The sequence below is a fragment of the Meles meles genome, chromosome 4 (assembly GCF_922984935.1).
Source record: "Meles meles chromosome 4, mMelMel3.1 paternal haplotype, whole genome shotgun sequence".
Taxonomy (NCBI): domain Eukaryota; kingdom Metazoa; phylum Chordata; class Mammalia; order Carnivora; family Mustelidae; genus Meles; species Meles meles.
In genome coordinates this window covers 8,951,371-8,967,615 of record NC_060069.1, presented here as the reverse complement: position 1 = coordinate 8,967,615, position 16,245 = coordinate 8,951,371, and the positions used below count along the sequence as shown (strand labels likewise).

The 16,245-nt window shown below is 42.9% G+C and overlaps 2 non-coding genes across 2 annotated transcripts; both read right to left on the bottom strand.

Annotated features, from left to right (window-relative positions):
* Positions 1 to 786: 786 nt before the first annotated feature.
* On the bottom strand, positions 787 to 858 carry TRNAC-GCA. The gene has a single exon. It is a non-coding gene; the product is annotated as a tRNA-Cys (tRNA).
* A 2,548-nt stretch (positions 859 to 3,406) lies between these two features.
* TRNAC-GCA lies at positions 3,407 to 3,478 on the bottom strand. The gene has a single exon. It is a non-coding gene; the product is annotated as a tRNA-Cys (tRNA).
* Positions 3,479 to 16,245: the final 12,767 nt, after the last annotated feature.

Below are 16,245 nucleotides of genomic sequence, written 5' to 3'. Positions count from 1 at the left end.
GAGTATTGTGTCAGAGATTGAAGGAAACTAAGGAGCCATTATAACTCAAGGTAATATGGTATCTTGGATTGAATCCTGGAATAGGATTCAATATCTAAATTGAATCTAAATGTAGATATTGGATATCTAAATGCAGTATCTAAACTAATATCTAAAAAGGTATTAGTGGAAGAATTGGTGACATCTGAATGTCATCTAATGTTTGGTTAATAGTGTTGCACCAGGGTGCCTGGGTGGCTCAGTGGGTTAAACTGCTGCCTTCGGCTCAGGTCATGATCTCAGGGTCCTGGGATCGAGTCCCGCATCGGGCCCTCTGCTCCGCAGCGAGCCTGCTTCCCTCTCTCTCTCTCTCTGCCTGCCTCTCTGTCTACTTGTGATCTCTCGCTGTCAAATAAATAAATAAAATCTTTAAAAAAAAATAGTGTGGCACCAATGTTTATTTCATAGTTTTGATGAATGTGCTGTGGTTATGCAAGGTGATAACATTAGGAGAAGCTGAGAGAAGGGTATACGGGACCTCTGTATACTAGCTTTACTGCTCTTCTGTAAATCCAAACTATTAAATGGTTAAAAGTTTGGAGAAAGGAAGATAGAAAGGGTCTGGTTAATAAGACTGAATATACAGAAAGGAAAAACCAAGGTATCCGTGAGAAAGTCCATGTGTGTGTGTGTGTGTGTGTGTGTGTTGGTGAGTCTGTGTGATGTTGCGTGGGTCTGGATGTGTGTGTGCTTGCCTCACCCTAGACCTAGTTTAAAGAGGCTGCCAAGAAGAGCAAAAGGTCACAGAGGGGGCACCTGGATTTGAACCAGGGACCTCTTGATCTGCAGTCAAATGCTCTACCACTGAGCTATACCCCCTGATGGCAATGAGCTTCACATAAACACTTATTTCCCTTTTATGAGTTACATCATACTTCATAAATACCTTTTACAGCTGAGATTCTTCTTGGGTTTAAATTCTTCCTCAATTCCCTTCCAGCCACACACCAGCTCCCAGAACATGTATGCTCGTTCTCTTCCCAGCACCTAAAGCTCAGTGTAATTCTCAGTATAATTTTCTGGGTTTTAAAATACACAACCAACTTCCCAGAAATCTCTGGGCATCTATTAATTAGTGTTTTTCCCCCACCCCCACATCAATGAACGTTTTAAATATCGTGAGTCACTAACGAGTATTGGACAGGGAGGGAACATTAACTGGGTGTCCAGAAACTTCAGAGGTTCCCGTATAACTCTGAAATTGTAGGCAGATGTGTGTATGTGCCCGTATTGGATATTGTGTATGTTTTTATCACATTTTCAACGGGCAACTCAGGGTGATCTGTCACAGTTTACAGTCAAACAACAACAACAACGAGGTATTCCCAAGTCCAAAATCCATCTTTAATACCTCTAATGCCCATTCCCTTCAATTCCAGTCTGAGGATTTTTAAACTTGTGTATCTTTGAGACTGAGACGAAAGGTCAAGGGAATCTCTGCCATCGCAACAAATCCTCCCAGACGAGGCCTGTCGCCTCCATGAAGGCAGGGAGGGAACAGAGCCGGAGCCTCAGCTCACCAGTCCCCAGAGAACCCAGATACCCCTTCCCAGCTACTCCCCTCTGAGGCCCTACAAGAACCTCAGATTTCATATCCGGTGTGCCCCAAAACAAACGTGCCACCTTCCAGCCCAAACCTGCACCTCTTCCTAATTTTGCTTTGTTGTCATAATAACAGCTCAAATTTACCCGACACCTGCCAGACACAGTACTAAAGGTTCTACCCATAACTTCCCAGGGGATCGTTACAGAAATGCCATACAACAGGTATTAATATGCACATATGGATTTTGCAGGTAGGGAAACTGAAGCACAGAGCCGCCACGCAACAGGAGGTACCGAGCCCGGGATTCTGGTGCAGGCGCGGGGCTCAGCGCCAGGCCTGCCTCCCTAACCATACCATCAACCTCCTCCCCATCTCGGTTACTGACACCGCCGTGTACTCAGTCATTTGGTCAAAACACTGACAGCCGGGGGCTTCTCTCACCTTCTCTTCTCCAACTCCAGCTAATCTCTGGGTATTGCTGATTTTAGCGCTGACGTCACTTAGGTCCATCCCCACCCCTACACTGGCAATACCATCACCCCCTAAATGGCCCTCCAGCCTCCGCAGTTCACAGCCGCCCCCCTGCGACTCCCACAGCAGCCTGTTTAAAATGGAGTCTATCTAGGTCACGGCCCTTTAAATGCCATCCCTAGAAACTCCGAGTCACTTGGCACGTGGACCCTATCTGCCTCTTCAGCTTCATCTGCTGACGCTCCCGTATCTTGCTGTGAGCTCCAGCTGCCTCCACCTGCCTTGGCCCGGCAGCCTAGTCTGCCTGCAACTCAGCCGCCCCTCCACACGGCCCTTCCTCTGCTCCCTTTCCGTCCTGTGAAATATCATTCAGCTCTGAAACTGGGATTTGCCATTAGCAACTCTAGGAAGCCTCCCTTAACCTCCCCTCCTCTGGATGGAAGGCATGGCTGCCTCGTCTGCGTGCCCCACGTTGGCACAGCTCCCTGCGCGTCCTGTCCCTCTGATTGTGTATTTGTGGGCCTCCTTCCTGGTGGAGAGTGCACTGAGGCCAGGGGCTGTGCCTTAGTCACCTTTGGGTTGCGACTTTGCACAGTCCTGGCTCACAGTCGGTGCTCTGTGCCATTCAGGCTCTTCTAGAGATGCAGCATGGCTTGGGCTGCCGGCGGGGGTTGGACTCAGACAATGGTCTGACCTCTGGCCCGCACCTGGGTTCTGAGTAAAGGCACCCGCAGCGGGAGTGCGGGGCTGAAGGAAACATTGGGGGGTAGAAAGGTAATAGAGGTTCCCGGAGCTTTAGAGCAGGGAAAGAGTGAAGCTCCCTAAACTTCGGGTCCATTCACACTCACCCCAGCAGTGTTTTGTGAATGAAGACTTCCTTTCCTAGGGCGCTGCCACAGTGTGGGCACAGTCGCTAAATCGCTGGGTTGACCCTGCAGCCCGAAGTTTCTAAAACTGGATGGACAGTCCTGGTGCCTTGGGAGAATTGCCAAGTGGAATTTTGTCACAAAACTTTTAACACTGGAATGGTGCGAGTAACATCATGAAGTCACTAAGAATGTGTGTTCTGAGTCCAAATCCTAGATCTTCTCTTTGTATATTTTCGACCATTAGCCAATTACCAAGAGTCTCCAAGTCCCTCTGTCTCCTCATGTAAAATGAAGATACTGATGGTATGGTATGTATCTTGTAAAATTTTGGAGAGAAATGGAGGACAGAACTGATGTAAAGAATTCAGACTGGTGCCTGGCATATACACAAAGGACATTAGTTATCATTCTGCCATGAGTTACAGAAAATAATAGAGCCAAAGTCAATTCATATTCTCCTAAAGCAAAAACTTAAGTGTACAGGGGGCACCTGGATTTGAACCAGGGACCTCTTGATCTGCAGTCAAATGCTCTACCCCTGAGCTATACCCCCAGTGATATAAGCTTGTTTTTATAGTCTATCTCTCTCTCAACTCGCTGGTTCTGAAACCTCCAATGAATGACTCAGGGGAGCTATAATTAGAGAGAATGCTGTCTGGGAGGCGTCTGGGCATTACAAGCGTTAGAAGAAGTTTATTATGAAAAAAGACAGGAGTCCCGAGAATGAAGCTCTTAGAGCCCAGAAACTCATCTTAGACTTCCCAATACCCAGAGGCTGTCTGCCCACCCTATCTCACATAAAGCAAATCTCAGTGCCAGGTAAAAATCATCAGGGTTTCCACAAATGGCAACATCAATATAATGCCGATGACTGGATTCTTGTCATACTTCCTTTAGAGCCGGGGCTCCTAGCAACTGAGATTCTCATTCCTCTTCATGATTTCACAGAACTAAGCTCATAACGGGCTCTCAATAGATGTTTGTTACATTAAATTGATTCTGGAAAAAAATATGCATAAATAATATAATGGGTGTGATTTAGCTTTTCCAAGCCATGACTGTAAGATGATCTTAATCTTACAAAAACAGATGGTCAGTGAGTTACATTTTTATGCAACATAACTTGCCTGGAACTTGGAATATTGTCAACTCCAAAGGTCATTTGATGAAGAGAAAAAACGGCTCCAAACAAGAGCCTTTAATCAACTAAGTAAATTATTTATCCTGGTCCTACCTACAACCAAAGTTTCCTTTTCGACTTCCAAACATAACCTCAATTAAAGTCACGTATATTTTGTGGCTTTATATGAAGACATCTCTCATCCTAATAAACTGTTCAAGTCATCTTATGGAAGTCTTGCGTGTTTAAACCTACTGAGAAGTCTCTCCTCTGCTGATTTCTCAGACCACATACTTTTTTCAGGTCTTTTCAAAGGATCTTAAGTTTGGGCTGACTATTTTGTGTAAGGGTTGTGGTTGGTTGGGAGTTCAGGAAAGGGGAGAAACTCCATTCTGTTGTTTTTCTCCTCTGCCCCAGGTTGGATTTGAGAGCCCAGAAAAGAATCACAATGCACGGTTTGCTCATTGTTCTTTTCTCACCTAGGACATCAGTGGCGTTGAGATTTTAGCAGCAGTGGATGTGATGTGTGCTTCATATCTAAGAACCAGCACTGAAAAGGGTTTGGAGATCATGTATCCCAACCACTTCTTTTGCAGATCAAGACACAGACGGAGGAAAACTAAAGACCCTTGTTTGTTTAAAGTCACAGACATATCTGAGTGGTTCATTTGGTTAAGTGTCCGACTCTTGATTTCAGCTCAGGTCATGATGATCTTAGAGTCCTAGAATCAAGCCCTGCATTGGCCTCTGAGCTCAGCAAGGAGTCTGCTGGAGATACTCTCTCTCTTCCCCTCTGTCCTACCCTGGCTCTCTCTCTCTCTTTCTTAAATAATTGGATGAATCTTCAAATAAATAAACAAAGTCACAGACACACCAAAGCAAGATCAGAACCAAGGTTCCACCTACTACCAGCTCCTTGGAGAACCCCAAGCCAGATATAATGTGTGACTGCTTGTTAGATAATTATCAAATTTACTATCAACTGAAAAAAAGAGCGGAAACTGAAAAAGAACAAAGGCCTTTATTTAGAGTATCAGAATTGCAAGTAGGGGCTCACAGATTCCAGATCGAGTCGTCAGGAAAGGGTCCTGCTCCTGTGAGGAAAGCACAGGATTCTGTGAGAAAGCAGCTAGGGGTAATCACATGATTTAGATAAAGAAGAGAAGAAAAAAACTGCTCACTTGTGCTACCGGTTGAGCTGCTTCTGTCTTATTGATTCCTTTATTGAAGCTGTCAAACAAAACTGTCTCTCATATGTACCAACCAACTTCACTGTCTTCCTATGATCCAAATGCCAGTGGCTCTGTCGAAATTTTATGAGCATCTACTTGTAAGCCAATTGCCGCTTCTAGCCCAGCTCAAGAGATAATAGTTGAGGGGTGCCTGGGTGGCTCAGTGGGTTAGGGTCTCCACCTTCGGCTCGGGTCATGGTCCCAGGGTCCTGGGATCGAGCCCCGCATCGGGCTCTCTGCTCAATGGGGAGTCTGCTTCCCCTCTCTCTGCCTGCCTCTTGACCTACTTGTGATTTTTCTCTATCAAATAAATAAATAAATTCTTAAAAAAAAAGAGTTCATTAGTTGGAAAGGAAAATGGGGCTTCAAATGGTCTCTCATGTCCAGAATGTTATCCAATTCCACATTACATGTAAGCAGACTAAACATCCTGTTTTCCTGTGGATTATCCTGGTTTCAGCACTGAGGGTCTCATTTCATGAACTCCCCCAGGAAAACGGCTTTCATTGGTTACCCTACATATTATCTTATTTTTTTCTCATCTACAGTATTTCCCAAACTGAATCGTTCACTTTCCCCTATCACAAGGTCTACCATACCAGTATTTACCTACTATTTATCTTGAAATCAACCTACCATTTTTTTTAATTTCACCTCATCCTATGCAAAAATATCCTTGAAACCGTGCCAATTGTACTTCCTTCTACTACACATCAAAATAAATACAAAGCTATTGAAATGTGTTAAAATTGTATTAAACACATATTGCACTTATAATTTGCCATGCATGGTTCTAAGCACCTTACAAATATTAATTCACTTAATCCTCAAAACAACCCAGTGAGAGGAGAACTGGTACCACCTTTACAATGAGGAAATTGAGGCACAGTGAAGTTAAATACCTTACCCAAAGTTGCATGGCTGGTAAATATATCCATGTGTCCCCAAAGTCATCTTGGAAGCCCTCAGAGGTAGCCACAGTGTGATGGGTTTAGAGTGCCTAGACATTTGGCCAAACATTGTTCTTGGTGTGTCTGTACAAGATTAACATTTTGAATCGGAGATTGAATAAAGCAGATGGATTCTCCCTTTTTGGATTGGCCTCATCCAATCCACTGAAGGGCTGAATAGAAGAAAAGGTAATAGGGACCTCCTTCTGCCTGACTTCCTTGAGCTAGGACATTAGTCTAGTCCTGCCTTCAGAATCAAATAGAAATATCAGCTCCTGGGTCTTGAGCCTGCTGTCTTTCCACCTGGTACTCACACCATTTTGTCTCAGGTCGTTGGACACAGACTGGAACTACTCATCAGCTCTTCCGGGTCTTCTGCTTGGTGACCAAGGATCTTGGGACTTCTCAGCCTCTGTAATAAATCTATTTATATAGCTGTTGGTTCTGTTTCTCAGGAGAACCCTAATATACACAGCAGACTCTGGGAAGAATAGTTGGGCCTGCACTGGCCTTGAGGATACTGGCCATATTTGTTGAGCTTTCATATACCTCAAGAGGCACAGACCACCACCACCTGCCCTACCTACAAGCTAGGGGATCAGGAAAGATGATTGAACCAACCTACTGTTATAGTCCTAACTTTTCTTCCCTTTATCCTCATGTCAAACATGTGAACTGGTTCTCATTGTCAAAACATACTAAAAGTTAATATGTGTTTTAATTAAAAGGTATACAAGCCAAACAATCTAACTTGAGCTCCAAAGCCCATCACTCAAAGATTTACATGAAAGCTCCGGGAGAGGAGGAGATGATAGCACAAGACGTCTGGCAGAAACCCCGGGAAAACTGTGGCAATTATTCAAAATATGCTCAACCACAGAGTTTGAGAAACTGAGCCTTCCTGATATTTCCAGATCCCATAGGATTATTTCATAACAGGAAAGAATTAGAATTTAAGTTTCAGTAATCAGAGGGCTCTTTCCCCTTATATTAAGGATTTCCCTCCTTATGTTCCTTCTTAGTTGAATTCTTTTTCACTTTTTCATCCTCAGGTTTCTTGACTCAAAAATGGGGATGTCACATTAGAAGATCTCTTTAATTTTTTCCAATCCCAACAATGTATGACTCACAAATTCAAAATTTAGCTTCTAGTCAAAAGTATGAGGATGGTCCAAAAATGGCAGGAAAAAAGTGATTAAAAAGAAAGGGAATATGTTACTGCGGGCACAAGATTTACCATCAGCCTTACTATCCTAATTTTCCTCATTTCATTCCACAAAAGATTTTTTTTTTCTTATAAATACCCATGTTCTAGCAAAAGATGCTCAACGTCACTAATCATAAGAGAAATGCAAACCAAAACCACAGTGAGCTATCACTTTCTACCCCTTAGGATGGCCACTATGAAAAGAACAGAGAATAACAAGTTTAATGAGGTTGAAGAGAAATGGAACTCTCATGCAGTGTTGGTGGGAATGTAAAATGGTGCAGCCTCTATGGAAAGCAGTATGGTGGTTCCTCAAAAAATTTAAAAATAGAACTACTATATGATCCAGCAATACTCCTGTTCATACATATTCCAAAAGGATTCAAACAAGAATATCAAAGAGATATTTGCACACCCATGGTCCCTGCTGCATTATTCACAGTAGCCAAGAGGTGTAAGCAACCCAACTGTTCATCAACAGTTGAATGGATAAAGAAAATGTGGTATAAATATACAGTGGAATGTTATTCAGCCTTGAAAAAGAAGGAAATCCTACCATTTGTGACAAGATGGATCGGCCTGGAGGAGTTTATGCTAAGTGAGATAAGGCAGACACAGATGACAAACAATGAATGATCCTACTTTTACAAGGAATGTACAACAGCCAAACTCATAGAACTAGAGAGTACATAGAATAGTGGTTACCAGGATCTGAGTGGAGGTGGAAATAGGGAAATACCAGTGAGTTTCAGTTAACCCATATGAGTAAGTTCTGGAGCTCTACAGTACAACATAGGGCCAAGAGTTGACAATATTGCATTGTATACTTAAAAATTTGCTAAGACAGTAGGTCTTATAATAAGTGCCCTTACCACAGAAGAAAAAAAATCTATTAAGATAGATAGACAGACAGATAGAAATTTAGAAATAAAGGGGGTAAGAGGAAACTTGGAGGTAAGGTGAGGAATGTGTATAGCCCTGAATGTGGCGATAGTTTCATGAGGTTGTACTTATTTCCAAACTCATCAAGTTGTATACATTGTACATGATACCTTTTTTCATGTCAGTCGTACCTCCAATATAGTGGTTTAGGAAAAGAAAGGGAAAAAATGTTGTCAATGGCTGAGGAAAGAAAGGAATTAATGCTTACTGGGTATAGAATTTCAGTTTTGCAACATAAGGAAGTTTTAGAGATCTATTGCCCATACTTAGCACTAATGAACTATACCCTTAAGAATGATTAGAATGGTAAATTTAATGTTATGTGTTAAAAAAAAAAAAACTATGCCCCAATATTACAAAGAACTTGAGTAATGAAACAAGCCACATCAAAAAAAAACAAAAAACAAAAAAAAACCAACACACGCCTATTACAGAAATGGCAGGCAACGTAAGCACTTATATCTCTTGATGGGAAGCTACTCCACAACCTCCAGCTTAGTCAATAGATTTTGCCTGATTCACGGACCAAGACAAATTCTTCCTCTAACTCAACAGCAAACCAGTGCCTCTGTCTGCTCCCAGCCGAGCCTGCCACCACCTGCATTCTTCATTCCCCAGATGGTCACTGCATTATTTATTTTAGCCCCTTTTCATTATTCAATTAACAAAAAACCAAAATGAAGCTAATATTACAGCCTATTTTTCTGTTCTTGGAAAAGCAGCCTCGGGATTTAGCCCCACAGTCAAACCTGCAAATCTGACCTGTGCTCAGGTTTTCTACTCTGTCCATACCCCATGTAGGGAAGTCATTCAAGTTTGTGTTGAGCCTTCAGCCACGTGAAAGAAAGTTGGGGGCTGGTGCGTGTTAGTTTCACTAAAATTGTGGGGTGGGGGGATGTCCCAGTCAAAGGACACCCACATGGATTGTCATGGGGAGAATCGGCCAAATGATATTTTTAGTAACTGCTTTGCAGTTGACATCTCCGGAGCTTTCAAGGAAAAACCACCTGTTCTGCTATAGGCCTGAGGTCACAGCAAAGGCTCTTTTTTACTTTAAAACTCACTCTCAAAATCACTGTCTCCTTCTCCCCTTCTCTCTTCCCTTCTTTCTTTCTCCCTCTCAAAGCAATCTGGATTCAAACTCCCAGGGTTCAATTTATTTTCTAAATGAAACAATGGCCCTTTTACGAGGTCCATTCAAGCTACTCAGACTAGTGTTTCAGTGCAGAAGTTAAAATTTCACATACAAATATGCCTTATTTATTTGAAAGTTTGTTCTCTACAAGTTACTGTATGACAACCATAGTCCTGTGTCCTTCTATGAATGCCTTTGCTAATTTGCTTCATGAAATATTGTCTTGCTGACATATATTGCCCTCTCTACGTTTTCTTAAAAGTCATCCAAAAATAGCTAGCCTGACAGTAATCTTTTGACATCAGGCTTTGCAATATTTTTCTACATATTTCTCCACAGGCAAGTGAAAGTAAACTATTGGGACTACACCAAAATAGTTTTTGGACAGTGAAGGAAAACATAAAAAAAAAAGACAATCTACTGACTGAGAGAAGATATTTGTAAATGATACATCCAATAAGTGGTTAATATCTCAAATATATAAAGAACTTCTGCACGTCAACACCAAAAAACAAACAAAGAAATACTCTGATTTAAAAACGGGTGGAGAACCTGAATAGACATTTCTCCAAAGAAGACATCCAGATGGCCAACAGACACACAAAAAGATGCTGAAGATCACTCATCATCAGGGAAATGCAAATCAAAATTACAATGATATATCACCTCACACCTGTCAGACTGGCTAGAATCAAAAAGACAAGAAATAACAAGTCTTACTGAGAATGTGGAGAAAAAGGAACCCTCGTGAACAGTTGGTGGGAATGCAATCTGGTACAGCCACTATGAAAAACAATATGGAAGTTACTCAAAAAATTAAAAATAGACATGCCATACTATCAATAACTCCACTAATGGGGGTGCCTGGGTGGCTCAGCCAGTTAAGTATTCAACTCTTCGTTTTGGCTCAGGTCATGATCTCATGGGTGGTGGGATCCAGCCCCACATCAGGCTCTATGCTCAACAGGGAGCCGGCTTGAAGATTTGTTGCCTCTGCCATTCCACCCCCTCTCCCATGTTCTCTCCCTCTCTCTGTCAAATAAATAAATAAATCCTTAAATAATAATAATAATAATAATAATTCCACTACTGGGTATTCACACAAAGAAAACAAAAACACTAATGCGAAAAGATAGATGCATCCCTATGTTTATTGCAGCATTATTTATAATAGCCAAGGTATGGAAGCAACCTAAGTGACCACCGACAGATGAATGGATAAAGAAGATGTGAGATATATATACAGATATAGATAGATATAGATGCAGAAATAGATAGATATAGAGATGGATATCTATATCTCTATATATATGTAATGAAATAGTACTTAGCCATAAAAAGAATTAGATCTTGCCATTTGTGACAACATGGGTGAACCTAGAGAGTATTATGTTAAGTGAAATAAGTCAGAAAAAGATAAATATTATATGATTCACTTTTATATGGCATCTAAAAACAACAACAACAAAAAAAAAACTAACAAAAAAAGCAGGAACGGACTCATTAATAAAAGAAAAAACCAAACTATCAGTTGCCGAAGAGAACAGGGTAAGAGAATGGACAGATGGGTGAAGGGGAAAGGAGACACAGGCTTCCAGTTACCGGAATGAAGAAGTCATGGGGATGAAAGCCACTGCATAGGGAATACAGTCAGTGATAGCGTAATAGCATCGCATGGGGACACATGGCAGCCCCACTTGTGGTGAGTACAGCATAACATAGCGAGTTGTAGAGTCACTGTGTTATACACCTAAAACTAATGTAACATTGTGTGTCAACGGTGTCTCAATAAAAAAATTTAATTAAATAAAATAAAAATGGCCAAGCTGCCAATTATTGGGATGGCACACTGAATATATGGTTATTGGGAGGGTAAAGAGAATAATTTAATTCATACATGTGGTGGCTTGAATGAAATCAACTGAGCTAAGCGGCAACTACAACTCCCAGAATTCCTTTCTCTTCATGGTTCTGGGCTAGGGTTGCCCCCACAAGAGAGTGTGCAGGAGATACAAAGGTGGAGGGAAGTGTTCACATTGAGATAGAGGGAGCTAGGACAGGTGCTGTTGTGGTTCACTCGTACGCACTGGTTTCTGGGTCCACTTTATTGGTTTTGGGCAGTCCAGGCCCACGGTTCTGTCCACTTCCTGCTGGACCTCCTCCTCAGCTTCTCTGAATCCTGGGCCACATTTAGGCACAGCTTTGGGGTGAAACGTGCCAGCAGCTCACCCACATCACTGAAGATGGAAGTTTGGAGACATGGAGAGACTGATAGGGGTTCCAGTTTGTCCTTTCTCTTTCCCACTTCATGTCTGTCTTCACTCTCAGACTGCTGGCCTCAGGCCCAGCACCAGACCCAGGATACCAGACTTATGTGTTGGTTAGTTAGCTCCCACAACTGCGTAAGGTCTCACCTCTATGATAAATCCTTTATATCACATATATGGTTCTGAGTCAATCCTAATTACTGGAGAAAATAGCTCAGCAAACGCCACATGGAAGCTGAAATTCTTTGGTCTGACCAAATCGTTCTTTATAATGGCATTCTCCCTTACCGTTATCTGTTCATGCCTGTTTGGGGTCACTTTCTATCTGAAATCAGCCCTGTGTATATATCAAATCATAATTTCCTGCTCCGAATATATAGGGTTTATTTTTTCCTTTCTCATTAAGCTTTATCTAGCAGTAACTAAAAACTTCAATCTAAGAATCTCCCCTTTATGTTATGGAGAAGAACACTGGCTAGCTGTCAACTCCAGCTCCGTTCAATCAGACCTTTGGGCAAGCCTCTGAATCTCTTTGGATCCTCCAACCTTTATCTGCAGAGAGAAAGAGCTAGAATTGATCTCTCAAGACCCCTCCAACTTCAAACATTCCATTCAAAATATATCTTTTAAATAACACTCCGTATACACTAAGGGAAGTGTCAACTTTAAAGGAGCTAGAAGTAAATATTCCTAGAAGCAAATATTTAGACTTTTGTACATTTTCAAAGATATGTCAAGCCATAGACACAGCTATATAAAAGCATATTTCAGAATGAAATTCAGAGTTAATTTAATATTCAGTCACTGTAATTAAATTAATTCTAGTTTTCAGCATATTTATTCACATGGTTTTTAGCATATTTATTCACATGGTTTTTAATTTTCTTTTGATAGTTTTGTTTTTCAAATGTATACTGCCTCAGTCCTATTTGGAAGTGTGTGAAATATAAACTGTAAGGAAATAATTAAAATATTCCAGTAGCTCTGAAGGAAAACTACTATAGGTTAAAACTCCTTTATTATGTCCCCAGGGAACAGCAAGTTAATGCATTATTTAAGATTGCTGGGAAGAATACAGTTCTCAAAGGGCCTTGATTAACTTCTGGGAAGTGAATTCAGCCTGGGAAAAAAAACACGCCTAAAGTTTTTTTCTGACTTGACCAACTTCACATGGACTGAAAGAGCTTTAGTCTTTGTTTTTCAGGAAAACTGCCTCCTCTACCTGGGTCCTCCAAGCTTCCTGAGCTAATGCGTACCTATACCCAGGACCCCACTTTGTGTGAGGGACATCAGACACTAACAGAATTTCTAGTCCTTCCCACCCCAAGGATAGAGAGGTATATATCTCACTTTATCACCAGTCTCTGCCCACTGATGGTCAGGTGCCTGCCTCAGAACCAAACCCAGCGGCCAGAGCTCTGCCCACTATGGATGGGTGGCCCAGGTACGTGGCTGTCTCCCTTCCCTTCTCTCCTGGCCTTACCTATGAGTCCATTTCTTGTCGCCAAGCAAAGGTAACCCAGAAGGCAAAACTAAGAGCCCAGAAGGCAGAGTCAAGATAGATAGAAAACCATGACAGTAGCCCTGAGCCCCTAACAGAGAATTAGTCACATGTGCCTTGCTAGATTCTAGAATTGCTGTGGACCAGGGGCTGTTGTGTGCCTCCTGTTTCCCCTCTTTTTTGAATGGGACTGTCTATTGTGGTTATCCTGTGCCTGTCCCATCATAGTGGGATGCATGATCAATCTCTTCAGGTTTTCAGAGTGAAAAAAGATGGTTCCCAAGAAGGAGGATTTGAGGGGTCACACCTAAGGGTTCTCATTTGCACCTGTACCTTGAGTCTGAGCTTGATTTCATAAAGGGATGAGACTTTGTAGGGCCTTGGGAGAAGTGAATATATTTTGCACGTGGGAAGGATGTAAACAGTTGTGCTCCGTAGATTTTTTGTGTTTTAAAACATATTTTAAAACATGACCCTAAAATTCTTCATCACTTCTCCCCTTGAAAAGCAGTCCCCTCCACTTGATTCTGGCCAGGCACTCGGACTTCCACAACCCACAAAGGATGGCAGAAGCAATGTTGTAGGACTTCTGAGACTAGGTCAGAAAGAGAAATGCAGTTTCCACCTATTTTTCTTGGGATTCTAGCTCTTGGATCCCAGCTACCATGCTGGAAGGAAGCACAAGCTGCCACCTGGAAAGATCACGTGCAGGTGTTCAGCCCAACAGCCCCAGCTTCAGTCCAGCAACAAGACATGTGAGTGAACAGATTCTTTAGATAACTCCAGTCCTAGCTGGCAAGACATCCCGAGACGTCAAGTCTTCCCAACTGAGGCCCCAGATGATGCAAAGCAGAGACAAACCATCTTCATCGTGCCCCTTCTCAATTCCCGACTCATAAGTGTAATAAATAGCTGTTTCTGGGCACCTGGGTGGCTCGGTGGTTTAAGCTGCTGCCTTTGGCTCAGGTCATGATCTCAGGGTCCTGGGATCGAGTCCCAAGTCGGGCTCTCTGCTCAGCAGGGAGCCTGCTTCCCTCTCTCTCTCTCTCTCTGCCTGCCTCTCTGCCTACTTGTGATCTCTCTCTGTCAAATAAATAAATAAAATCTTTAAATAAATAAACAAATAGCTGTTGTTTTGCACATTAACTTCAGAATGGTTTATCACGTACCAGTACATGTGTGGAGCTACCTGCCTGTATTCCCTGTTCTTGCTATGGCTGATGGGGCATTCTACTACTCTATGCCTCAATCAGGATCAGAGACTGCAAAGCCCTTAGGTCCTGTTTCTTATCTACCCCACTGACTTTCCCCGGCCAATGTCACCATCTGTGAGGCCCAGATCCAGACCCCGTCCTTCCCTCCCCTACTCTGATTTGCGGGGTCACTGCCTTATGGATGAAACCCAAGACAGTACAGACATAATGGTGAGTAACATGATTATGACTAGGCAATATATAAGGAAAATGAAATCAAAGTCTAATAGTCGAATTTTGGCCTGGCGAGCAAAGCCCAACATGCCTGAATGTTCTGTTTGTTCTTATCTGTCCTGGCACATCCATCTAGAACGTTGCCTTATATCTCCAGTTTCCCATTGATCTAGGATGAGGACCAATGACCAGTGATTGATAAGTTTCTGGCAAAGCTCCAGCTTCGCTTGGCAGAGCTCCAGACTAGGTACCAACCCTCAGACCCCTGTCTAGGCAAGTCCAGACGCCCAGTGAGGGAGAGTGTGCAGCCCACATTACTTTCCCACACAGGCAGCTCTCCTGCTCAGCACCTACCCATCCTCCTACACACCCCGTTCCAGTTTCCTCTGGGTCTGAGATCTGGAGGCTTCAAGGAAGTGAGACGTTCTCCTTCTCCCAAAATGGCATCTGGCACACAGCCCCAGTGTCTCTGTTCCCTGCCTCATTCCGCCAGCCAATGTCATCCGCTTTCCTCTTACTGAAAAGCCATGGGTTACATATGGACTGCAGTAGTCCCCCAAATAATGACAGTAATGCCAACAGGAAGGCCTGCCTCAGGCGAAGGGGCCGCGGGATTCAGTGAACGAGCCACCAGATTCACTAGCCTACCCACTGTTAAGGGATGTGGCAGCAACTCCTCCCCACTGGCCTGAGATCTTGGATGTCATAGCCTAAAACCGGGTGACAAGGCATCTGTGGAGGGCAATGCAGCAACCCGGCGGTGGGTGGTGAAGATGAGGAACCAAAAATGGAAATTGACAGATGGCAGATGCTGCAGCCAAGAACGGATTCTTCAGTTCGACATGGTTGGCATACAGATTGTGAATCGAACTGGGTAGAGATCAGGGCTTTTTGCCATAGAAGCAGCCCCTGGCTCCCATAAGGTCTCAAGTTTGCTTTGCTTTCACTAATGTTTCTCTACTTTCCAGGAACTTCAGAAGAAGGTTCGTAAATGGGGGTGGGGGGGTGGGGGGTGGGGGGAGGGGTTATGTATGCTAGGGGAAAGGGAGTGGCCGATCAAGGAGAACTGAAGTCCTAGATGTAAACTTTGAAATCCTAAAATGTTTCAGTTATAAAAAGACGTCCCAGTTTCAGAAACCAGTTCTGTAAACAGTTTTCAGAAGTCAGGAGACTCGTAGAGATCTGGCTGACAAAATTTTCATTTGCCTCTTTCATATTTCATAGTGCCACTCTCTCTGGTTTTCGGTCTCTAAACTCCCAAATTAACACGGACATCTGCTTCGAACAAATATAGTCAGAGCTGTCCTGCCGCCACCAGTTTGCAATCACAAAACCAAAGAAAGAAAAAGAAGTGAAAAAGAACAACTTGGCGCAGCTTCCAGAAGCGGGGATCTTTCCCAGCTCGCCCCCTCCTTCCGTACCCCCTCCTGTCTCCCGTCACATTTCAATGTCATAACTCAACTGCCAAATGCACAGAATAGCAAACATCAGCCCTGACTCTATTTTTCTGCAATCATTCAAAAATCACCAAGCTGTCAT